Raw genomic sequence first — 25,323 nt, 5'->3', positions numbered from 1 at the left:
TCTGGTTAAGGACCATGTGGAGAAAAACTTACTTTTGTCACATGTTGCTGTGAAATGGCCAATTTAAAAATAAAACATTACATGCAAGTTCAGAATGGTGAAACGTGAAGATTTTATAGGATGTCAATAGCAACATAGAAAATAGGAACTATGAGACGATAAACGATCTAGTTCGCCTTCTACTTTCCTGGTAGTTGCACGATAAAACAATAATGGAGTTGTTGACTAATCATCGCAATCAATCTCCATCAATTAGTCTCGAACAGATTCAGACACGAGACAAGGAAAGTGGTGGAGAGCTTTGGGAATCATTAGGTTCAAAGTCACCTGATCCTCCCGAGCATGTTACACTTACCATATGTCGTTCCTCAAATTACACATACTGTATCCCAAAATATTATTTTCTGCAATAAATCTAATGTCCACTTGAATGAATCAACACTCTATGCTCCCCAGGGAGCCTGTTCCATAGATTTCCCATTTGCTCACTGAAATGATTCCGTAGATTTGTTTTGAATTTACCCCCCTCTACCCCCACCTTCAAGCACAGGCCAAACTTTAAATGTGGGGATGTTTTCTAATCATTGCTTCACATGAAGAAAACTTTCTAAAGCTGTGCAAATATTCACCATGTATTTACATGCTGTGCTAATCTGTATTTTAATTAATCATCTCCCCAAATTGCTATATTTGGTACAATATCATTCCCTAAAGATTTAACCCATACTCAAATAAATGCAAAACCTTGATGCAGTCAATACACTACTTTAACAAATACTTTATTGAAAGTATTAGCCGTATTCTGCTACCATGAGATCATTATTTTCCTTTCCTTTTGCATTCCTTCCCTCCCCCAAAAATTAATATTAATGCTAGTAGACTGCTATTCTTCAGAAATAGCTAAACATCACAACTTTAGCTTTCAAATGGAAGTGTTGTACAGCTCGAGGACTGTCTGGAAGTACATCTGGTTGTAAATCCAGCCGTATTACAGCTATGCTACTGCACATGAAAGGTTAATGTGATATAATTATTGTTGAATATGAAAATGACAGTCTGTGGAGTTTTAGACACTGCTACATAATATTGGGAGGATACATTCTGACAGCATAAGTCACCTCCCAGTATTAGAGTCAGCACAATAATAAACTTTAATGAGATTTATTAAATCAGCTTACTTACATCCCACTCTCCTTTAATGTAAACCATTCTTTGTTCTGTTGCAGCAGACAAAAGCACTGGTTCTGTAAACTGTAACTAAACTGCCTTCTTTTCAGACTGTCCCTGGATAAAAAGTGTATTTTCAAATTCGCACCACCCATCTCCAAAATAGCAGGGAATAGAGCACCTCATCTTAAAAACTGCACAATATTCGAGATATGTGAAAGTTGCACTTTTACCATATAGCACATTCTATAATTACCAATCACACATTAGTTCCAATTTTTAAAAGGGTGATAAGGCAGAACCGGGTAACTCTAGGCCCATTAGCTTGGCTTCAGTAATCGGCAAGATGCTCAAAGGAATCATTAGCCGTACCTTATATGAACATTTAGATAGAGAAAGCCTCATTAAGGACAGCCAACTCAGCTTCCAAAAAACAATTATGCCTTAAGAATTTGATTGAATTTTTGAAGATGTCACCAGGTTAATGGATGAGTTTAACCTGGTAGTCACTGTCTACCTGGACTTTGAGAAAGCTTTTGATAAATTACCTCAAGAGGTTTCTCTAGAAGATAGAATCTTGTGGAATTAGAGGCAATCTGATATAGTAGTTTGAGAACTGGCTGAATATCCACCAATAGAAAGTTGTAGTTAATGCATTTGGATCTGCAGGGATTGGTGTTAGGATCTTTGTTATTTACCATATTCAAGATGTGGGTACTGGGGGAACAAACACAAGTTTGCGAAAGATTTGTGCAAGTGTTAAGACTGTACAGGATGCTCGACTACTGCAAGCAGTGTTGGAAGAATGAGCCCGTGTTTGGCAAATGATGCTTAACTTAGAAACGTGGAGTATTATTCACGTGGGCAGATCAAATGCCGAATATACTTTTACCCTACAAGGAACAAAGCTAAATCCAGTGGATGAAAGGAGATCGGGATGTGTCGGTGCATCACTCTAATGGTCATGGCCAATGCAGTGAAATTATAGTTAAAGTAAACAGGAATCTAGGTTGTATTTACAGGACAACTCACTATAAGACAAAGTATACGATTTGTGTCCTTGTACAAGACCCTGGCTCGGCCTCAGTTAGAACACTATTAGGTTTTGGTCCCCTCACATGGTGAGGCATACTGCGGCTCTGGAAAGGATGCAGAGGGCCAGAAGATTAATTCCCAGTTTAAAGCACAGTAGTTATCCAGATAGCCTCAAAGAGCTGGATCTGTATACTTCACAAAGCCAAAAAGTGTAGACTCGGGAGCAATTTGATTGACGTTGATAAAATAATGAGATGACTAGATTGTGTTTATGTGGACCAATTATTTCAACTTAATAGGTTAGGGATGACCAGCAGTCACATTTACAAATTACACAAGGGCAGAACTATGTTTGATGCTAAGCTGATCATCTTTGCCCAGAGAATAGTGAACCAGGTTGCCGGCTCGTGCAGTGAATGCTGATTCACTGTATTCCTTCAAGAGAGCTGGACCTGTTTCTCGCTGGGGTGGAGATCACCTCGTATAAAAAGGTAGGTATCCTGCAATACAAGTTAAGAGTCTATGTGATAGTTTCTATCGTCTAAAGGGATCGGAGAGGAATTTTCCAGACGTTAGGCATCACAACAATATAGGGCAAGCTAGATGGACCAGTGGATCTCTTTCTGTCTGTCATTTTCGTATGTTCATTTGAAAAAAATTGCTATTTCTGAAACAATTGCACTAACGATCAGAGCACTTTTTTTAATGGATAGTCCACGTTAATGTTTGCACTATTCTGGTCAAGCAAACAAACTTGGAACAGCTGCTGGACAGCTCACATGCTCACTGATAATTAACTTCTGAAATAGCTGGTCCTAAAATGAAATCATAAATAAGTAAATACTACAGTATTTATATACACCCTGCATTTTCTTAAAATTAGATTGTAACATGCCAATTTCCACGTAGTTTTATTTATCCTGCAATAAACAGCAATATCTGTGATGCAAGAAAGTATTGCCCTGGTCCCTAAAAGTAACACAGGTCTCTGACTAAATGTTTTGGCAACAAAGGGGGACAGGTACAGGCAAGGGTAAACATCACTTATCTGTTCATTTCTCATTCCATTCATATAATTCCTCATCTTGCACGGTCTGGGGAGGCGGGGGAAGAGAATTCATTAACATTGGATATATATAGTTGCTATCTTTCACTATATGGTATAAAAAACATCATGCTGTAACATTTTTTTCACTACTGAATAATTCTCCCTTACTTGCACTATCTACTTACATTTATATAGTGCTAATCACATTCTCTAGATACTCCAAAGTGTTTCACAGCCAACCAATTAGATTTTTGAAGTGTAGTCACTATTGCTTCACAGGCAAATGCAGCAGATAATTTGCACACAGCACGGTCCCACAAACGACGAGATGAATGACCAGTTAATCTGTTCTGATGGTGTTGGCCGAGGGACAAATGTTGGCCAAGGCACCAGGAGAACTCCCTGCTCCTCTTTGGAAAAAGTATGATGGGATCTTTCACATCCATCTGAACAGGCATGCGGGGCCTTGGCTAATGAATAAAATATCCCACAGGTCATGACATCTGTACAGAGTCCAGAGTAATAAATTGTTCTTATCAAACACTTTAGGCTCAATGTCATGCTGAAGCATTAGAGAAATGTGATGTGAAATCTTACTGTGCCTGGTGCGAGATCCTCTATAAATTTGTTGTTGAGATTAACAGGTGGTCACTGTAGACTGGTAACCTTTATAATACTGTAGATATAAATTATACTAATGAGCCAGCAATGATATAACTCAAGCTAATCTGAATTAATTAAATAATTGAGAGCTATAAAAACCCATTTTAAACGGACTGTAGATATCCGGATTTCAATAAATTTCCAAGATATCGCAATATATGCTCAACGAAACCAAATTCATTATTGTTTGGATGTTAAATAGTCACCATTGACCGGATTTTTGAGAAGTTTGCGACCGGGTTTTCGCCGCGATTTGACCCTCTGCAGCGGAAACCCAGTCGCAAAGCCCAAGCGGGATCCCTGGCTCGTTGTTTGTGGCAACAACGGGATGTACCGCCGGGGAGAGGAGCGCCGACGTACAACGCCACGGATTGTGTTACCGTCAGACTTTCAGCTCTCTCCCGACCCGTACGCCAAGCCCAGAATATCGACAGGTCAAACCTGTTGGTGCAGCCCTGCCAGCAGCGGCAAGTTTGAAAACCTGCAAAAAAGTTAAGTTAAAGTTTTTACTTTTTAATTTTTTTCCAGCAATTTGATAGATAAGTGTCTTGTAAATGTTTTATGACATTTTTTTCTCCCCCTCCCAAGGCCTCTCTTGCAGCGCTTCCAGCCCCGGACTAAATTTGGCGAAACTCACGTTTTTGTGCCGCGAATCTTCATGCAACACCCCCCTTACCAATGCGCCCCTGGTGCAAACGTAAAACCCGAAAGCTCGGCATAAAAACGGTAGCGCAATGTAAACGGTAAGTTTCACGTATCGCTACCGTTTGACAGAAAAACCCCAAAATCCAGCCCTTAGACTGCACATCTTTTTCCTCAACATTGGGAATCCTCTGCAAGTTCATTTTTCTTTGGAACTTTTACAATTGGCAGCATATCTACAAAACTAATATTTTAGTATCCAAGATTGACAAAATACTATTAAGAAACAAAAATTATTCCAAGCGACATTTTAAAATGTGGCCTGGTTTTAGTTCTACCATAGCGCTCATATACTGCAGATTAAAGTTGGTGTTCCCAAAAACAAGTTCAACTTAAAAAAAATAAACTAACCTTGAAAAATATTTTCTGACTTTTCAATAATCTTTGCATGCTTTCATCTTTTTAACTAAAATCTTGCAACTCTATTATGCTTCCTGACAAGATTTACATCAATGGTGCTATTGTACACTTTTCAAAAAACTTACGAGAATTGAACCCTGCTCGAAAAGTAAAATAAATCTTCATTTTCTCCAAAATAACACTCCGTAAAAATCCTTTCATAGCATCTTCTACGAAGATATTGTTATAGAAATTGGTAAAATATATGTACAGTCATGATATTGTTCTCTGCTCTTTCCCCTAGCTGCTTACCAGTCATAAAGTTGCAATCCTAAAAGAACCAGTCAACATCTTAACTAAACTACAAATCAATCTCTATATTGAAAAGTTACAAAGATTTTCCAAAATTAGCTTAAAACATGCTGACTTCTTCAGTTTCTAACTATAAGTTAGAGCACTTAAATCACATTCAACTTTAGGAAAATAAAAATTAAGCATCTAGCTTGTTTTAATGGAACAAAGCATCTTTGAATATAGTTTTATCCTGTTCAGTCTATCCTATGCTTCTGCCCATGGTAATCTTATATGTTGGAACTTGCAAAATACTTTTAATTTCATGTTCTGAATACATTAGTGTTCTTATCCTGCTTTGTAATCTCACCCATTACATTTAAATTTCACTTCAAGATTGGACAATCCATTTGGGTTACATTATTTCACATTCCCTCTCTTTTCACGCAAAATACCACCCACCCCCTAAAAAGCACCTAGTTACCAAGAGACCATAACTTTCCCCAGGTGTCAGAAAGAGCACGCCAAGGAGTGAGAGATGATTAATGGTCCATGTCCTTTAAGCTTTATGCAATACACTTTGCAATGAACTTAGGAGGAGAGCAAGAGCAGTTCGCATACTTGTGCAAGTGTAGTTGGTTACCCTGTAATGAATGAAGTCTGATAATTTGATTCCCACCCCAGATTATAAAATGGTTACAGCACAGAAGGAAGCCATTCGGCCCATTGAACCCATGCCGGCTCTCTGCAAGGGCACATCAGCTAGTCCCACTCTTTCCCTGTAGCCCTGCAATATTTTTCCCTTCAGGTATGTATCCAATTCTCTTTTGAAAGCCACGATTGAGTTTGCCTCCACCACTCTCTTAGGCAGTGCATTCCAAATCACAACCACTTGCTGTGTAAAAGACTTTTTCCACATGTCGCCTTTGGATCTTCTGCCAATCAGCTTAAATCTGTGCCCTCTGGTTCTCGCCCCTTATGCCAATGGGAACAGTTGCTCTCTATCTATACCCCTATCTTAAAAAGCGGGCAGTGACTGAATTCCACCATAAAAATATATTAGACAGGAGAGTATTTTTCGTTTGACCCACTTGCAATTGGAGAAACTGTCAATGCAAAGATCTGGGTCCAATTTTTTGCCTTCTCTTTTGGAGTTGACCTGGAGAGGATCAACCCACACGAGTGCAGCAACGTGCAGCCACAAATGTAGCTTTTTTAATATTGATGTTTTAAAAAAAATTTAAGTCTTATCCTAGATATTAAGGAGAGAGAGAGATAGGAGGGAGGAGGAAAATGAAGATAAACCCAAGCCAGTTACACAGTCAAAGGGGGAAGGAGGCAGGCAGCAGCGGCGGCTCCAGACCCGGGGGACATCAAAAGAAACTCAACTTACCGGGACATGGCTTTCCCCCCCAGACAATTCTCCAGGTGATGATCGCTTCAAACCCCGGTTTTTATTTTTTTGGGGGGAAACGAAAAAAAAAGGACCTGGAAACTCAAAAGAGGGGGGGGGGGGAGGAAAAATAAAATAAACTTTAAACACGCTGAGGTGGAAGATGGAGTTGCGGATTTTTTTTACAAATGAGTGAGGGGGGGGGGGTGGGGAGGGGTTGTGGAGGATTCACAATGTTTTTAAAACCGCAAACATTTGACTGACGGACGAGCAGGCGGGAGAGTGTGAAAGCGTCGCCGTCCAGTGCTCTACTGCAGCGAAACCGCCCCCTCCCAGCCTGATTGACAGCTCAGCCGACCGCACCATGGCACACCCCGAGGGGGGGGGGGAGAAATAGGGTGTCCGGCTCTGCTAAATTTCCAGACAAATTAGAAATACCACTCAGTCTCCCGCCTTGCCCCGTCTGATTCAGATTTTTTTCCCGCTAACGGTTTGAAGCGGTAGGATTGTTACCCCTTATGCTTTATGCTGCTGTTTTCTTTTTTTACATTTGGGTTCTGGTGATTGCCGGCCGCGCTGCCAGGATTTTGGTGCACTCCGTTGGGAGGAGGAGGCCCGTCGTCATGGCAACCGAGATCTGGGCCTGCGGTGCAATCTCAGATAAGGCCTGTGAACTCCCAATTCTTCATTTAAAATAAGAAAAATAATCGATTTCGTTTCATAAAGAGAAAATAGAAAAATGTTTATTTTTTGCATATTTTTCTTGTGTGTGTGTGTGTGTGTGGGCGGGAGGCTACTTGTTTCTCCTTGCAGGTCTTCCATCTTGCAATATTCCTTCCAAATATATTTTATCTTTTCATTTGCCGCAAAAAAAGTTGTATAAATAATTAAATGTCTTGAAGTAGAACAGCTGTTGCAACCTTTGCCTTGTTTTTCTCTGCTTCTGAAATCTCATCCAGCTGCAGACTGAAGCTGGTCCTGCTGGAGAAATTCTACTTGTGATCTTGAAAACACAAAAAAAAACTTGAAAAGCGCTGCATTTTTTTGGAGGGGAGGAATAAATAAACCAAATGATCGAGCACCAGCTCCGCCATTTTCAACCTGCATCAGCATGGTGAGCTGCAGCTTGAAGACATTTCCATCGCAGTGCAGGGACATGGATCATCAAACTCAGTATCAAATCTCTAGCTAGATCTGGACAAGGATGAATGCCGACTGAACTGTAATTGAGGATGCCTGTAATCACAGAGATGTCAATTTTCTGCACTTACTGCAGATTCTGAGGTTTATTTCTAGGAAAATCCAGCTTTCAGAATTTTCTCAACAGTTTCCCAAAACTTTCAATAGCTAGTTTTTACCATAAAACTACCACGACTTGGCATCACTGGGGCTTCCAGTTCCTGATTAAACTTTCGCCAAACAAAAATGCCTGTATAGCTTTTTTGTATGCTAATAGTTAAATATTAATCTAATTTAGATGACAGAATACCAGATTTAAACAGATTTAAAATCAAACAAAAATGTAATCATTAATAGTTCTCTTCCTCCTCACCACTATTTCAGAAATTACATCTTTTTTTTTGTCAATGTAAATAAACAAGTAGTATAAAATACTTAGCGACAATAGACTAGATTTGCCAATCATAATAAGCTGATGGTAACCCATTTAAAATTGATTCTTTACTGTCGCTATCACGATCAGTATTATGCTCATAATAAAGGATGAAACTGAGTACTGTATGCAATGAGTAAGTGTGACCTTAACTCCTTTAATTAGACTCCAGAGTGCAGATACAGTGTGGGAGGCCTGCTTATATACAGTGCTCCCAAGGGATACTGGGATCCCTTGGGACTCCAACAGGTAGGCCCTCTGGTGGTGGTGTGATACAGGTTGCCAAGGGTTACCTACAGAACATCACTCCCTCATAAAGTCAATAGTACACTTATTTACAGGGTGAGACAATCTGGGGCTTTTCGCTCCCTTGTCAATCATCTCGGTACAAATGCAGGTGTGGGTAAGTTGGTAGGCAGCTGGCCTTGCTGGGCTGCTGGGGATGGTGAGTTCAGCTTCGTGGTCAACCGTGATGTTGGTTGCCACTTGTGTGTGTGTTGGAGGGTCAAAGTTGGTGGCGCCCTCTTCGAGTTGCTCGTAGCTATTAGTGAACCGCAATTTGGTTTGGTCCAAATGCTTTCTGCACGTTAGTCCATTGGCCAATTTGACACCCTACTTCCTTCTTTGGCTATGACCGTGCCAGCAAGCCATTTGGGACCATGTCCATGATTGAATAAAAACACAGGGTCATTGACCTCAATATCGGGTGACAAGTTTGCGCAATCATGGTACATGCTTTGTTGATGCCGCCTGCCCTCGACATGATCATGGAGGTCAGGGTGGACAAGAGAGAGCCTTGTTTTGAGCGCCCTTTTCATGAGCAGCTCAGCTGGGGGAACCCCGGTGAGCGAGTAGGGTCTGGTGCGGTAGCTGAGTAGGACTTGGGACAGTCGGGTCTGCAAGGAGCCTTCCGACACGCATTTCAAGCTTTGCTTGATGGTTTGAACTGCCTGTTCTGCCTGGCCGTTGGATGCGGGCTTGAATGGGGCAGATGTGACGTGCTTGATCCCATTGTGGGTCATGAATTCCTTGAATGCAGCACTGATAAAACACGGCCCATTGTCGCTAACTAGGACATCAGGCAGGCAGGCAGTGTGTGGCAAACATGGCTCGGAGGCTTTCGATGGTGGCGGTGGGTGTGCTTACAGACATTATTACATATTCAATCTTTTGGCATGGTTTTTGTGTCTTCCGGTCTTAACAGTGGAAGACACAAAAACCATGCCAAAAATTGCTGGTCATGGGAATGTGGGAAGGGAGGACCTTGAGACAATCACTATCACTAGGGAGGTAGTGCTGAACAGGCTAATGGGACTCAAGGTAGACAAGTCCCCTGGTCCTGATGAAATGCATCCCAGGGTATTAAAAGAGATGGCAGAAGTTATAGCAGATGCATTGGTTATAATCTACCAAAATTCTCTGGACTCTGGGGAGGTACCAGTGGATTGGAAAGCAGCTAATGTAACGCCTCTGTTTAAAAAAGGGGGCAGACAAAAGGCAGGTAACTATAGGCCGGTTAGTTTAACATCTGTAGTGGGGAAAATGCTTGAAGCTATCATTAAGGAAGAAATAGCGGGACATCTAGATAGGAATAGTGCAATCAAGCAGACGCAACATGGATTCATGAAGGGGAAATCATGTTTAACTAATTTACTGGAATTCTTTGAAGATATAACGAGCATGGTGGATAGAGGTGTACCGATGGATGTGGTGTATTTAGATTTCCAAAAGGCATTCGATAAGGTGCCACACAAAAGGTTACTGCAGAAGATAAAGGTATGCGGAGTCAGCGGAAATGTATTAGCATGGATAGAGAATTGGCTGGCTAACAGAAAGCAGAGAGTTGGGATAAATGGGTCCTTTTCAGGTTGGAAATCGGTGGTTAGTGGTGTGCCACAGGGATCGGTGCTGGGACCACAACTGTTTACAATATACATAGATGACCTGGAGGAGGGGACAGAGCGTAGTGTAACAAAATTTGCAGATGACACAAAGATTAGTGGGGAAGCGGGTTGTGTAGAGGACACAGAGAGGCTGCAAAGAGATTTGGATAGGTTAAGCGAATGGGCTAAGGTTTGGCAGATGGAATACAATGTCGGAAAATGTGAGGTCATCCACCTTGGGGGGAAAAAAAACAGTAAAAGGCAATATTATTTGAATGGGGAGAAATTACAACATGCTACGGTGCAGAGGGACCTGGGGGGTCCTTGTGCATGAATCCCAAAAAGTTAGTTTTCAGGTGCAGCAGGTAATCAGGAAGGCGAATGGAATGTTGGCTTTCATTGCAAGAGGGATGGAGTACAAAAGCAGGGAGGTCCTGCTGCAACTGTACAGGGTATTGGTGAGGCCGCACCTGGAGTACTGCGTACAGTTTTGGTCACCTTACTTAAGGAAAGATATACTAGCTTTGGAGGGGGTACAGAGACGATTCACTAGGCTGATTCCGGAGATGAGGGGGCTACCTTATGATGATAGATTGAGTAGACTGGGTCTTTACTCGTTGGAGTTCAGAAGGATGAGGGGTGATCTGATATAAACATTTAAAATAATGAAAGGGATAGACAAGATAGAGGCAGAGAGGTTGTTTCCACTAGTCGAGGAGACTAGAACTAGGGGGCATAGCCTCAAAATACGGGGGAGCCAATTTAAAACCGAGTTGAGAAGGAATTTCTTCTCCCAGAGGGTTGTGAATCTGTGGAATTCTCTGCCCAGGGAAGCAGTTGAGGCTAGCTCATTGAATGTGTTCAAATCACAGATAGATAGATTTTTAACCAATAAGGGAATTAAGGGTTATGGGGAGCGGGCGGGTAAGTGGAGCTGAGTCCACGGCCAGATCAGCCATGATCTTTTTGAATGGCGGAGCAGGCTCGAGGGGCTAGATGGCCTACTCCTGTTCCTAATTCTTATGTTCTTATGTTCTTATAATCCATTTTGAATAAGCATCCACAACAACCAAGAACATTTTGCCTAGAAATGAGCCCGCATAGTCAACGTGGATCCTAGACCACAGTTTGGAGGGCCATGACCACAAACTTAGCGATGCCTCTCCGAGTGCATTGTTTGGTTGAGAGCAAGTGTTGCACTGGCGCACGCATGACTCTAAATCTGAGTCGATGCCGGGCCACCACACATGGGATTTGGCTATGGCTTTCATCATTACAATGCCTGGGTGGGTGCTGTGTAGGCCGCGTATGAATGTTTCTCTGCCTTTCTTGGGCAAGACCACACGATTACCCCACAAAAGACAGTCCGCCTGTAAGGACATTTCGTCTTTGCGTCTGTGGAATGGCTTAATCTCTTCCTGCATCTCCGCTGGGATGCTGGACCAGCTCCCATGGAGGACACAGTTTTTTTACCAGGGACAGTAAAGGATCCTGGCTGGTCCAGGTCCTGATCTGGTGGGCCGTAACGGGTGACTTTTCATTTTCTAATGCATCCATCACCATGAGCAAGTCTGCAGGCTGTGCCATTTCCACCCCAGTGGTGGGCAATGGTAGCTGACTGAGAGCATCAGCGCAGTTCTCTGTGCCCGGTCTGTGGCAGATTACATAGTTGTATGCCGACAGCGTGAGCGCCCATCTTTGGATGCGGGCAGAGGCATTGGTGTTAATCCCTTTGTTCTCTGAGAAGAGCGATATGAGCGGCTTATGGTCAGTTTCTAGCTCAAACTTGAGACCAAACAAATACTGGTGCATTTCTTTCACCCCGTAAACGCACGCCAGAGCTTTTTCAATCATGCTGTTGGCCCTTTCGGCCTTGGACAGACTCCTGGACGCATAAGCGACCAGATGCAAAATCCCCGATTCTTTAGCTTGTTGTAACACACACTCGACCCCGTATGACGACGCATCGCAAGCTAGCACTAATCGTTTACATGGGTTATACAGAACAAGCAGTTTGTTTGAACATAACAGATTTCTGGTTTTCTCAAAGGCAGCCTCTTGTGAATTCCCCCATACCCAGTCGTCTCCCTTGCGCAGTAGCACATGTAGGGGTTCCAACAAGGTGCTTAACCCGGGTAGGAAATTACCGAAATAGTTGAGGAGTCCCAGGAACGACTGCAGCTCCATCACGTTCTGTGGTCTCGGCGCGTTCTTGGCGTCGGTGGGTCTGATGCTGTCTGCTGCGATTCTTCTTCCCAAGCACTCAATCTCTGGCGCCAGGAAAACACACTTCAAGCGTTTCAACCTGAGTCGACTTAGAACCTCGTCCAGATTTTTCAAGTGTTCGATGGTGTCCCGACCTGTGACCAGTATGTCGTCCTGGAAAACCACAGTGCACGGAACCGACTTTAGCAGGCTCTCCATGCTCCGTTGGAAAATTGCCGCGGCCGAACAAATCCCGAACGGGCATCTGTTATAGATGAACAGACCTTTGTGCGTGTTGATGCAGGTGAGGCCTTTCGAAGATTCCTCCAGCTTCTGCGTCATTTAGGCCGAGGTCAGGTCCAACTTGGTGAATGTCTTTCCTCCAGCCAGGGTCGCAAATAGGTCGTCTGCCTTGGGTAGCGGGTACTGGTCCTGTAGCGAAAAACGGTTAATCGTTACTTTATAGTCCCCACAAATTCTGACCGTGTCGTCACCTTTGCGTACCAGGACAATCGGACTGGCCCGCTCGTTGAATTCCACCGGCGCGATGATGCATTCTCGCTGCAGCCTGTCCAGCTCAATTTCCACTTTCTCTCGCATTATATACGGTACTGCCCGTGCCTTGTGTGGATGGGTCGTGTACCGGGAACCAAGTGGATCTGCACTTTCGCCCCCGAGAAACTTCCAAAGGGATCAGCTCTTTGGTGTAAGTTCTTAGCTTGGTGTGAATGGGGCTGAGCTTGGGCCTGTGTGCCTTGTTGCACCACAGCCTGTCAAAGGCCTTTTTGCTCATTGTGGACTGACCCGCACCCGTGTCCAGTTCCGTGGATACTGGAATTCCGTTCAGTTCAACCTTTAACATAATCAGTGGCTATTTTGTGATGAAGGTGTGTACCCCGTACACTTCTGCCTCCTCGGTTCGAGTCTCTAGTTCAACCTGATCCACCATGGATGAATCATCCTCTGCAACGTGGTGATTTGCAGGGTTTTCAGCTCGCCAGCACATTCGGTGGAGGTGTCCCATTGTTCTGCAGCCGTTGCACGCATAGTGCTTGAAGCGGCATTGATGGGCCCGATGATCATCTCCACAACGCCAACGAGGTGTTAACTGCCTCGCATTAACAATTGATGGCGGACTCTGGGTCATCTGAGGTCATGCAGCAGCCAGCGTGTATGTTCTGCCATGTATATTCCTGCTCGAAAACAGCGTTACTTTGTGCACAGTACTAGCCGAAATCTCTTTATGCTGCAAAATTTGTTTGGTGTCATTGCTGGTGGACATAAATGCCTGGGCTATCGTTATGGCTTTGCTCAGATTCGGTGTTTCAACAGTCAATAGTTTGCGAAGGATTACCTCATGACCAATGCCAAGCACAAAAAAGTCTCTTGGCATTTGTTCAAGGAATCCATCAAATTCGCAATGCCCTGCAAGGCGCCTTAGTTCGGTGACATAGCTCGCCACTTCCTGGCCCTCCGACCGTTGACGAGTATAGAACCGATACCTCGCCATCAAAATGCTTTCCTTCGGATTTAGGTGCTCCAGGACCAGCGTACACAATTCTTCATAGGATTTGGTTGTTGGTTTCACCGGAGCTAGAAGATTCTTCATGAGGCTATAGGTTGTTGCCCCGCAGACGGTAAGGAGGACCGCCCTTCGTTTGGCAGCATTCTCGTCCCTTTCCAGCTTGTTGGCCACGAAGTATTGGTCGAGTCTCTCCACGAAGGCCTTCCAATCGTCCCCTTCTGAGAACTTCTCCAGGATACCAGCAGTTCTTTGCATTTTCGCGTGGTTGTTCGTTACCTCGTCGCCAATTATTATGCTCATAATAAAGGATGAAACTGAGTACTGTATGCAGTGAGTAAGTGTGACCTTAGCTCATTTAATTAGACTCCAGAGTGCAGGTACAACGTGGGAGGCCTGCTTATATACAGTGCTCCCAAGGGATGCTGGGACTCCAACAGGTAGGCCCTCTGGTGGTGGTGTGATACAGGTTGCCAAGATTACATACATAACAATCAGAAAACCTGGGCCCATTTGTATTATACTCTCCTTAGGACTAAAAAGGAGTTTTCCAAGCCTAGGAGCTAGTTTTTCTAGAAAGAATGGGTGCAGCTGCTATTAGCAGGCATATAACAATGATGAGTAAAGTCCAGGAGTGGTGAGGGCATAGGAGGCGGACAAATCATCACAAGTGCCAATACAGTCAGTAGATGTACCATACCAGGTAACTAAATATGGTGTAGGATTGCAAGCCCTGGTTGGATCTTTTCCTGGAGGTCTCATCAAATGACCCCCAACTGCCCTGCTTGGTCAAACAATTTTTTTCCCTATCTCTCATTTTCATAACTAATTAATGAAAGAATTCAATGTAAATGAAAAAAAAATACACCATTTATTTTAATGCTCCTATGAATTTCCTCCTGATTTGTTCCCTCCAGTGTCCAAAAGATCAATCTTTTTTTTCCTGGAGATTCCAGGACAACCCTGGAGGGTTGGCAACCCGAATATGGTGCTGTGACTGCAGTGCTTGTCCACCAAGGTCACTCAACCATCTGCAGTGCACTAGCCGTGGTATTAAAAGGCCACTGTGCCTATAATGTCATGGAGTCCTTTCAGGCATCAACTGACAACATTTTAGGTTGTCACTTTCTTTATCTTTTTGGACACATAATAAAATAACGATTGGCTGCTAGATACAGTCAAATAATTTCTCCCAGTTGGTTGTGGATATGCTCCCTTAGTTGGTTAGCAAGTGATGCAAGAGCCTTGCTATTGACAACCCCTGATGAATCTTCATTACTGCTATGTGCATCCTTGCTGGAGTTGCTGTAGGAACTGGTACCTGCTATTACTTTTACAGAGCTATGTGACAATACTGAATTGCCACTGAGAGTGTCATCCAGTAGCATTTGTACTACTCTGTACATGCCCCAAGATATGTTTGAGCATAGCACAGGACATCTATGAGGTCTCTGAATCTCTTCCTAATTGTTCTCCGTGACTGTTTTCTGAGTAAGTTGAAGCTAAATGTGACTGCATTGTGGAGCTTGGACTCGAAATTCTTTGTTGGAGTCGTGGGAGCACTCATTGGAGATACTCGTAATGTAAGCTCTGGAACCTCCTCCTTAAGACGCTTCTTAAAATCTATCTCATTGACCAAGCTTTTGGTCACCTGCCTATCCCTTCTGCGGCTCGGTGTCAAATTTTGTTTCATAACTCTATTGTGAAGTGCCTTGCGACATTTTACTACGTTAAAGGCACTATATAACCACAACTTGTTGTTGTATCTATGACCTGCATAAGTGTGGACCCACTGCAGATGCCACCAGTGTAGCCACATGCTCGCTGGCAGTCTCTAATGAAGATAACCTATAGTACATATCTGGGTATTAGACCACTTCCACTGGTTGGCAGACAGGAAGCAAAGAGTAGGAATAAACGGGTCCTTTTCAGAATGGCAGTCAGTGACTAGTGGGGTACCGTAAGATTCAGTGCTGGGACCCCAGCTATTTACAATATATATTAATGATTTAGACGAAGGAATTGAATGTAATATCTCCACGTTTGCAGATGACACTAAGCTGGGTTGCAGTGTGAGCTGTGAGGAGGATGTTAAGAGGCTGCAGGGTGACTTGGACAAGTTAGGTGAGTGGGCAAATGCATGGCAGATGCAGTATAATCTAGATAAATATGAGGTTATCCACTTTGGTGGCAAAAACAGGAAGGCAGAATATTATCTGAATGGTGACACTTTAGGAAAAGGATAGGTGCAACGAGACCTGGGTGTCATGGTACATCAGTCATTGAAAGTTGGCATGCAGGTACAGCAGGTGGTGAAAAAGGCAAATTGTTATGTATGAATAAAGAGTCTGACTGTATACTGTGAGCTCAAAGTAAAGTGTGACCTCAGTCTTTTATTGCAGGTCTCCAGAGTGCCTCTCCAGCCTGTGAGGCCTCCTTAAGTACCTGAGCTCCCAAGGGATTGTGGGATCCCCTGGAACTCCAGGAGATGAGCCCTCTAGTGGCTATACAAGGTATATACAGGTTTACATATATAACAACACTCCCCCGCAAAGTCAACAGTGTAACTATTTACAAGGTGAGTTGATCTGGGGCCTTTCTTTCCCTCGTTGATCGTCTCGGTGCAAATGCTGGTTTTGGTGAATTGTTTGTTGGGCTCTTGCTGGGCTGCTGAGTAGCTGGTCTTGCTGGCCTGCCTGGTGTAAGTCCTGCTGGGCTGCTGCAGGTGATGGGTTCTGGTTCGTGGCCAACCACGGTGTCGGTTGCCATTGGTGTGTATGTTGGGGGGTCAAAGAAGGTGGAGTCCAAAATGGGTTGCTCTGGATAGTCCGTGAATCTGAGTTTGATTTGGTCCAAGTGTTTCCGGTGAATGAGTCCATTTGAAAGTTTGACCCAAAACACCCTGCTCCCCTCTTTGGCCACAATGGTGCCGGGAAGCCACTTGGGACCTTGTCCATAATTCAATACAAATACAGAATCATTGATTTCAATTTCATGTGACACATTTGCGCTATCATGATATGCACTTTGTTGAAGCCACCTGCTCTCTACCTGTTCATGTAGATCAGGGTGAACTAACGAGAGCCTTGTCTTAAGTGCTCTTTTCATGAGCAGTTGAGCAGGTGGGATCCCAGTGAGCGAGTGGGGTCTCGTGCAGTAGCTAAGCAGGACTTGTGATAGGCGAGTCAGCAGTGAGCCTTCCGTTACCCTCTTCAAGCCCTGCTTGATGGTTTGCACTGCTCTCTCTGCCTGACCATTGGATGCTGGTTTGAACGGGGCAGATGTAACATGTTTAATCCCGTTACTGGTCATGAACTCTTTGAACTCGGCACTGGTAAAACATGACCCGTTGTCGCTCACAAGGACATCAGGTAGTCCGTGCGTGGCAAACATGGCCCGCAGGCTTTCAGTGGTGGCAGCGGACATGCTTGCCGACATTATCTCACATTCAATCCATTTGGAGTACGCATCTACAACCACAAGGAACATTTTACCCAAGACCGGGCCTGGATAGTTGACATGGACCCTGGACCACGGTTTGGAGGGCCAAGACCATAAACTGAGTGGCACCTCCCTAGGTGCATTGCTTAACTGCGAGCATGTGTTACATCTGTGCACGCAGGACTCTAAGTCTGCATCGATACCGGGCCACCACACGTCGGATCTGGCTATCGCTTTCATCATTACGATGCCTGGGTGGGTACTTTGGAGGTCACTGATGAAAGTGTCTCTGCCATTCTTGGGGATCACTACCCGATTGCCCCACAGAAGGCAGTCTGCCTGTATAGACATTTCAGCTTTGCGCCACTGGTACAGCTTTATCTCTTCCTGCATTTCCACTGGGACACTGGACCAGCTCCCGTGAAGCACACAATTATTTACTAGGGACAATAAGGGGTTCTGGCTCATCCAGGTTCTAATCTGTCGGGCTGTGATGGGTGATTGCTCACTCTCGAATGCTTCCATAACCATGACTAAATCTGCGGGCTGCGCCATTTCCACCCCCGTGGCGGGCAATGGCAGCCTACTGAGAGCATCGGCACAGTTTTCTGTGCCTGGCCTGTGGCAGATGGCATAGTTGTATGTGGACAATGTGAGCGCCCATCTCTGGATGCAGGCCGATGCATTCGTATTCATCCCCTTACTCTTGGAAAACAGGGATATTAGTGGTTTATGGTCAGTTTCCAATTCAAATTTTAGCCCAAACAGATATTGATGCATTTTCTTTACCCCATACACACACGCTAACGCTTCTTTTTCAATCATGCTGTAGGCTCTCTCAGCCTTAGACAGACTTCGGGATGTATAAGCAACCAGTTGCAATTTCCCAGAATCATTAGCTTGTTGCAATACACACCCGACCCCGTACGACGACGCATCACATGCTAGTATCAAACGCTTACATGGATCATACAAAACAAGCAATTTGTTTGAGCAGAACAATTTTCTAGCTTTTACAAAGGCATTTTCTTGGCTTTTGCCCCATACCCATTCGTTTCCTTTACGCAGTAAGGCGAGTGAGCAGTGGTTCTAACAGTGTGCTGAGACCTGGTAAGAAGTTACCAATGTAGTTCAAAAGTCCTAGAAATGACCGCAGCTCTGTGGGCTTGGTGCATTCTCGATTGCCTCCGGCTTTGAATTGGCGGGCTTGATGACGTCCGCCGCGATTCTGCTCCCCAGAAACTCCACTTCAGGCGCCAAGAAAATGCACTTCGAGCGTTTTAACCTGAGCCCCACGCGGTTGATTCGACTAAGAACTTCCTCCAGGTTCTGCAGATGCTCGACTGTGTCCCAACCTGTAACCAAGATGTCGTCCTGGAAGACCACCGTGCGTGAGACTGACTTCAGTTTTCTCTGGAATATCGCGTGGCTGATCGAATTCCAAACAGGCATCTGTTATAAATGAAGAGACCTTTGTGCATGTTGATGCAGGTGAGGCCCTTTGATGATTCCTCCAGCTCCTGCATCATGTAGGCCGAGGTCAAATCCAGCTTCGTTAACGTGTTTCCTCCCGCCAGCGTAGCAAAAAGGTCGTCAGCCTTTGGTAGTGGGTATTGATCCTGCAAGGAGAAACAATTGATAGTTACTTTGTAATCACCACAGATTCTGACGGTGCTGTCTCCCTTAAGGACTGGAACAATCGGACTAGCCCACTCGTTGAATTCGATCGGCGAAATGATGCCCTCTCTTTGCAGCCGGTCTAGCTCGATCTCTACCCTTTCTCCCATCATGTGCAGTACTGCTCTCGCCTTGTGATGGATAGTTCGCGCCCCCGGAATTAGGTGGATCTGCACTTTTGCTCCTTGGAACTTCTCAATGCCTGGTTCGAACAGCGAAGGGAACTTGTTTAAGACCTGGGCACACGAAGTGTCGTCAGCAGACGAGAGCGCTCAGACGTCGTACCAGTTCCAGCATATCTTTCCCAGCCAGCTCCTGCTGAGCAGCGTGGGACCATCGCCCGGTACCACCCAGAATGGTAGCTTGTGCACCGCTCCATTGTAGGAGACCTTTACAGTAGCACTGCCGATTATGGGAATCAGTTACTTTGTGTAAGTTCTCAGTTTTGTGCGAATGGGAGTCAAGACTGGCCTTGAGGCCTTGCTGCACCACAATTTTTCGAAAGTCTTTTTGCTCATAATGGACTGGCTCGCGCCCGTGTCCAGCTCCATTGACTCCGGGAGTCCATTTAGTTCAACCTTCAGCATTATCGGGGGACACTTTGTGGTAAATGTGTGCACCCCATATACCTCTGCCACCTCGGTCTGAGGCTCTGATTTGTCATGATCCGCCGTGGATCTGTCCTCCTCTGCAACATGGTGGTTTGCAGGATTGACAGGGTTTGCAGCTCGCCTGCACATACGTTGGAGATGCCCCATTGTCCCACAGCCCTTACAAACGTATCCTTTGAAGCGGCATGAATGGAAATGATGATCACCCCCGCAGCATCAACAAGGTGTTAATGGCCTTGCATTCATCACCCTTGATGGTGGACTCTGAGACATCTGCGGACGTGCAGCTGCAGGCATGTGGGGCCTGCCCTGTACGTTGCGATTTGAAAACAACATCACTTTGTTCACAGTACTTGTAGCAGCACTTGTGTGCTGAGAGATTTGCTTAGTATTGTCACCGGTGGCAATGAACGCCTGGGCTATCGCTATGGTCTTACTCAAGGTTGGGGTCTCTACAGTCAAAAGTTTGCGAAGTATCACTTCATGGCCAATGCTAAGTACGAAAAAGTCTCTGAGCATGTGCTCCAAATGTCCTTCAAAATCGCAATGTCCTGCAAGGCATCTTAGCTCGGCAACATAACTTGCCACTTCCTGGCCTTCAGACCTTTTGTAGGTGTAGAACCGGTACCTCGCCATCAGAACGCTTTCCTTCAGGTTCAGATGCTCCCGGACCAGTATGCACAAATGATCATATGATTTCTCTGTGGGTTTCGCTGGAGCAAGCAGATTTTTCATGAAGCCATACATTGGTGCCCCGCAGACGGTGAGGAGAATCGCCCTTCGTTTGGCAGTGTTCGTTTCTCCTTCCAACTCGTTGGCCACGAAGTATTGGTCGAGTCACTCCACGAAGGTTTCCCAATCATCTCCCTCCGAGAATTTCTCCAGGATGCGCACTGTTCTCCGCATCGTTGGGTTTGTCATCTGTATCTCGTCGCCAGTTGTTATGTATGAATAAAGAGTCTGACTGGATACTGTGAGCTCAAAGTAAAGTTTGACCTCAGTCTTTTATTGCAGGTCTCCAGAGTGCCTCTCCAGCCTCTGAGGCCTCCTTAAGTACCTGTGCTCCCAAGGGTTTGTGGGATGAGCCCTCTGGTGGCTGTACAAGGTATATACAATTTTACATATATAACACAAATGGCATGTTGGCCTTCATAGCGAGAGGATTTGAGTATAGGAGAAGGGAGGTCTTACTGCAGTTGTACAGGGCCTTGGTGAGGCCACACCTTGAATATTGTGTGCAGTTTTGGTCTCCTAGTCCTATTGCTATTGAGGGAGTGCAACGAAGGTTCACCAGACTGATTCTGGGGATGGCAAGACTGACATATGAAGAAAGACTGGATCGACTAGACTTATATTCACTGGAATTTAGAAGAATGAGAGGGGATCTCATAGAAACATATAAAATTCTGACGGGATTGGACAGGTTAGATGCAGGAAGGATGTTCCCGATGTTGGGGAAGTCCAGAAGCAGGCATCACAGTCTAAGGATAAGGGGTAAGCCATTTAGGACCGAGATGAGGAGAAACATCTTCACTCAGAGAGTTGTTAATCTGTGGAATTTTCTACCGTAGAAAGTTGTTGAGGCCAGTTCGTTAGATATATTCAAAAGTTATATGTGGCCCTTACGGCTAAAGGGATCAAGGGATATGGAGAGAAAGCAGGAATGGGGTACTGAAGTGCATGATCAGCCATGATCATATTGAATGGTGGTGCAGGCTCGAAGGGCTGAATGGCCCACTCCTGCACCTATTTTCTATGTTTCTATGTCCCCCCCGCCCTCCAATTATAGCTTTCTTTCATGTGCCTGTATAACATCATGTGCGACTTTACAGTAATTCTCATCCTTAATTCATGTAACTTTTTCTCACTTCTTCTGTTCAAGTTTTTCTAGTCGTCGATACTGTATTAACCATTTGGTGACAAAATTCAATTCTTACTTCCTTCTCTGCATACATGGGGGACAATCCTTCCTTAGCAATAGTATCTTGCAAAGCTTTGTTGCACAGTCCACAAGAAGTTTCAGTGCCTGGTGTAGTGCAATGAGCTATCATTTTTCCAATATTGCAACCAAAATTGCAATTTCAGAAACTGCACATTTCAAAAATAAGCACTGCTGCGATTATATTAGTGAGTGTTCCTATTTTCTGAAAAAATAATTTCTTTTGATCTCTTAGTGCCAAACCATAGTTGAATTTGTCTCGTGTCCACTAAAAAATATACTACACTTTCCTAAGCTGGTACCATGATGAATCAGAAAAGTGGCTGAAGGGACATTCTGTCTGAGGAGAACAAAGTGTGTGTTCTATCCCAATGAGCTATGCAATCTACCACAGTTGATTTTTAGCATAAAGTTAAGGAAATATGCAAAATATGCATTGCTCATTCCTGGTCTGATTTCAAATCCCTCCATGGCCTCGCCCCTCCCTATCTCTGTAACCTCCTCCAGCCCTACAACTCTCCGAGATCTCTGTGCTCTTCCAGTTCTGGCCTCTTGCGCATCCCCGATTTTCATTGCTCTACCATTGGTGGCTGTGCCTTCAGCTGCCTAGGCCCTAAGCTCTGGAATTCCCTTCCTAAAACTCTCAGCCTCTCTACCTCTCCTCCTTTAAGACGCTCCTTAAAACCTACTTTTTGGCTAAGCTTTTGATCACTCAGCCTAATATCTCCTTATGTGGCTCGGTGTCAAAGTTTCTTTAATAACACTCCTAAATTGCCTTGTGTCATTTTATTACATTAAAGGCGCTATATAAATGCATGTTGTTGTTGTTGTTGTAGTACTAAGTTTGATTATTGACACATAGGGTTCTCCTGATCAATGTTGCACGAGGTTAATAAAGAATTAATTCAATTAGAAGGCAGATCTAGGCTAGATTTTTTATCCATTGATTATAAATGGGTGGAAAATTAGTCCATAATGTGCTACCGCAGACAAACCTATGTGCCGTGCTGAAGGGGAAAGATCAAGCAAGTAAATAAAAAGAGAGGTTAACTTATGAGGACAGGTTGCATAAACTTGGCTTGTGTTCCCTTGAGTTTAGAAGATTGAGGAGTGATCTATTTGAGGTGTTTAAAATGATAAAGGGATTTGATTGGGTAGATATTTCCTTTAGTGGGGGAATCCAAAACAAGAGGACATAATCTTAAAATTAGAGTTATTTAGGAGTGAAATTCGGAAGCACTTTTTCACACAAGGGTAGTGAAAATCTGTAACTCACTCCCCCAAAAAGCAGTGGATGCTGGGGGTCACTTGAACTGTTCAAGACTGAGATCAATAGATTTTGTTGGGTATCAAGGGATATGGGACAAGGATGGTTAACTGGAGCGGAAGTATAGGCCAGACATCATCATCACCATCATAGGCAGTCCCTTGGAATCGAGGAAAACTTACTTCCACTCCTAAAGTGAGTCCTTTGGTGGCTGAACAGTCCAATGCGAGAGCCACAGACCCTGTCACAGGTGGGACAGACATTCGTCGGGGGAAGGGGAGGGCGGTGGGACTGATTTGTCGCATGCTCCTTCCACTGCCTGCACCTGACTTCTTCACGCTCGTGGCGTTGAAATTCGAAGAGCTCAACGCCCTCCCGGATGCACTGTACAATAGTGCGGGTTTTACTACAGCCCTGTTGACCATGAGCTTGGTGTTAGATTTGAGGGCCTAGTCTTCGAACACTCTTTTCCTCAGGCAGCCAAAGGTTGCACTGGTGCACTGGAGGCGATGTTGAATCTCCGCATCAATGTCTGCCTTTGTTGATAAAAGGCTCCCGAGGTATGGGAAGTGGTCCACATTGTCGAGGGCCGTGCCGTGAATCCTGATGACTGGGGAGCAGTGCTGTGCGGCGAGGATAGGCTGGTGGAGGACCTTTGTCTTACAAATGTTAAGCTTAAGGCCTATGCTTTCATATGCCTCGGTAATACATCGACTATATTCTGGAGTTCAGCTTCAGAATGTGAGCAGATGCAGGCGTTGTCCGCGTACTGCAGCTCAACGACAGAGGTTGGGGTGATCTTGAACCTGGCCTGGAGGCGGCGTAGGTTAAACAGCTTCCCACTGGTTCTGTAGTTTAGTTCCACTCCAGCGGGGAGTTTGTTGACTGTGAGGTGGAGCATGGCAGCGAGCAAGATTGAGAAGAGGGTTGGAGTGATGACGCAGCCCTGTTTGACCCCGGTCCAGATATGGATTGGGTCTGTAATGGAATCGCTGGTAAGGATCACAGCATGCATGCTGTCATGGAGCAGGCGAAGGATGTTGACAAACTTTTGGGGGCATCCAAAACGGAGGAGGATGTTCCATAAGCCCTCACGGTTGACAGTGTCAAAGGCCTTTGTAAGATCGAAATAGGCCATGTATAAGGGCTGGCGCTGGTCCCTGCATTTTTCCTGCAGCTGTTGCGCTGCAAAGATCATGTCCGTTGTGCCCCATAGGGGACGAAATCCGCATTGTGATTCCGGAAGGTGCACCTCGGCCACAGGGAGAAGATGATTGAGGAGAACTCTAGCCACAACCTTCCCAGTGGCTGATAGCAGGAAGATTCCCCTGTAGTTGCTGCAGTCGGACTTGTCCCCCTTTTTAAATATGGTCACGATCACTGCATCTCTGAGATCTCCCAGCATGCTCTCCTCCCTCCAAATGAGAGAGATGAGGTCAGGTATCCGCACCAACAGCGCCTCTTCGCCATACTTTAGCGCCTCAGCAGGAATTCCATCCGCACCCGTAGCCTTGTTATTCTTGAGCTGTTTTATGGCTTTGCCTACCTCGTGCAACGTTGGAGTTTCACTGAGTTGGTGGCGGGTGGCATGCTGCAGGATGGAGTTGAGAACACTCGAGTCAAAGGCAGAGTCTCGATTGAGGAGATCTTCAAAGTGCTCCTTCCAGTGGGCCCTGACAGCCTCGGTGTCCTTGATGAGTGTTTCCCCGTTCTTCGCCAGGAGTGGGGTGGGTCCTTGGGAGTTTGGACCGTAGGTGGCCTTGACTGCAATGAAGAATCATCTCTTATCATGGCTGTCGGCCAGTTGTTGTATCTCTTGTGCTTTCTCCATCCACCACCTGTTCTTTAGGTCTCGGGTTTTTTGTTGGACTTCAGCCTTGAGCCATCTGTAATGTTGTTTTGCAGCTCCTGAGTTGGGTTGTTGCTCAGAAATGCTCTGCGCTTACGATCTATTAGTTCTTGGATCTGAGGTACAGGTCAGACATGCTCTAATTGATTGACAGAACAGGCTCGAGGGGTTGAATGGGCTGCTCGTGTTCTTATGTTCTAATTTGTGTAAGAACATCTACACAGTATATATGTAGGCCTGGTTATTGTGCAAGTTTACTTACAGCAGAATATTTTCCACCAGATAGGCTATGTGATTTGGGTTAACTAATTAGAAATAAAAAAAATAATGCTATCTATTGTAGATGATTGCTGCTAGGTTGTAGTTGTTACTCATGAAAGGGAAGAGACACTCTCCACTAGATCTGCATTTTCAAGTTTAGATTGTGCTATCAATTTCTAGACAATGCCTCATGATCAATGTAAACTGTAGTGTTACTTGCTGTATGGTGATCTGTCTTTATTTCTTGTCTCATCCAGACACAAGGAGCAGTTGACGTGAATAATAGCGTAGATGCATTTAAGGGGGTGCTAGATAAACATATGAGGGAGAAAGGAATAGAAGGTTACGATGAGAGAGCTCGATGAAGAAGGATGGGAGGAGGCTCCTCTGGAGCATAAATACTTTCATGGACTAGACT

At 44.8% G+C, this 25,323-nt stretch overlaps 1 protein-coding gene and 1 long non-coding RNA gene across 5 annotated transcripts in view; one reads left to right on the top strand and one right to left on the bottom strand.

Annotated features, from left to right (window-relative positions):
- The window catches only part of LOC139274966 (uncharacterized), a 40,098-nt gene extending 35,557 nt beyond the window's left edge, over positions 1 to 4,541 (top strand). The window contains exon 3 of the long non-coding RNA XR_011595641.1: positions 4,502 to 4,541. This is a non-coding gene — a long non-coding RNA (uncharacterized lncRNA). The remainder of the gene's footprint in view (positions 1 to 4,501) is intronic.
- mbnl2 (muscleblind-like splicing regulator 2) overlaps positions 1 to 25,323 on the bottom strand; it is a 218,378-nt gene that overhangs the window by 107,666 nt on the left and 85,389 nt on the right. For 2 of the 4 annotated variants that reach the window (XM_070891752.1, XM_070891756.1), the window contains exon 1: positions 6,639 to 6,937. The exons of 1 other annotated variant lie outside the window; for it this stretch is intronic. The gene's annotated coding sequence lies outside the window, so the exon portion shown is untranslated. Of the gene's footprint in view, positions 1 to 4,293; positions 4,395 to 6,638; positions 6,938 to 25,323 lie in introns of those variants that run through there. One more of the 4 variants, XM_070891753.1, reaches the window with a different exon arrangement.

This window comes from Pristiophorus japonicus, chromosome 10, assembly GCF_044704955.1.
Source record: "Pristiophorus japonicus isolate sPriJap1 chromosome 10, sPriJap1.hap1, whole genome shotgun sequence".
In the NCBI taxonomy this organism is placed as follows: Eukaryota; Metazoa; Chordata; class Chondrichthyes; family Pristiophoridae; genus Pristiophorus; species Pristiophorus japonicus.
Note: the sequence above shows the minus strand (reverse complement) of the source record. Positions and strands in the feature narration are given on the sequence as shown.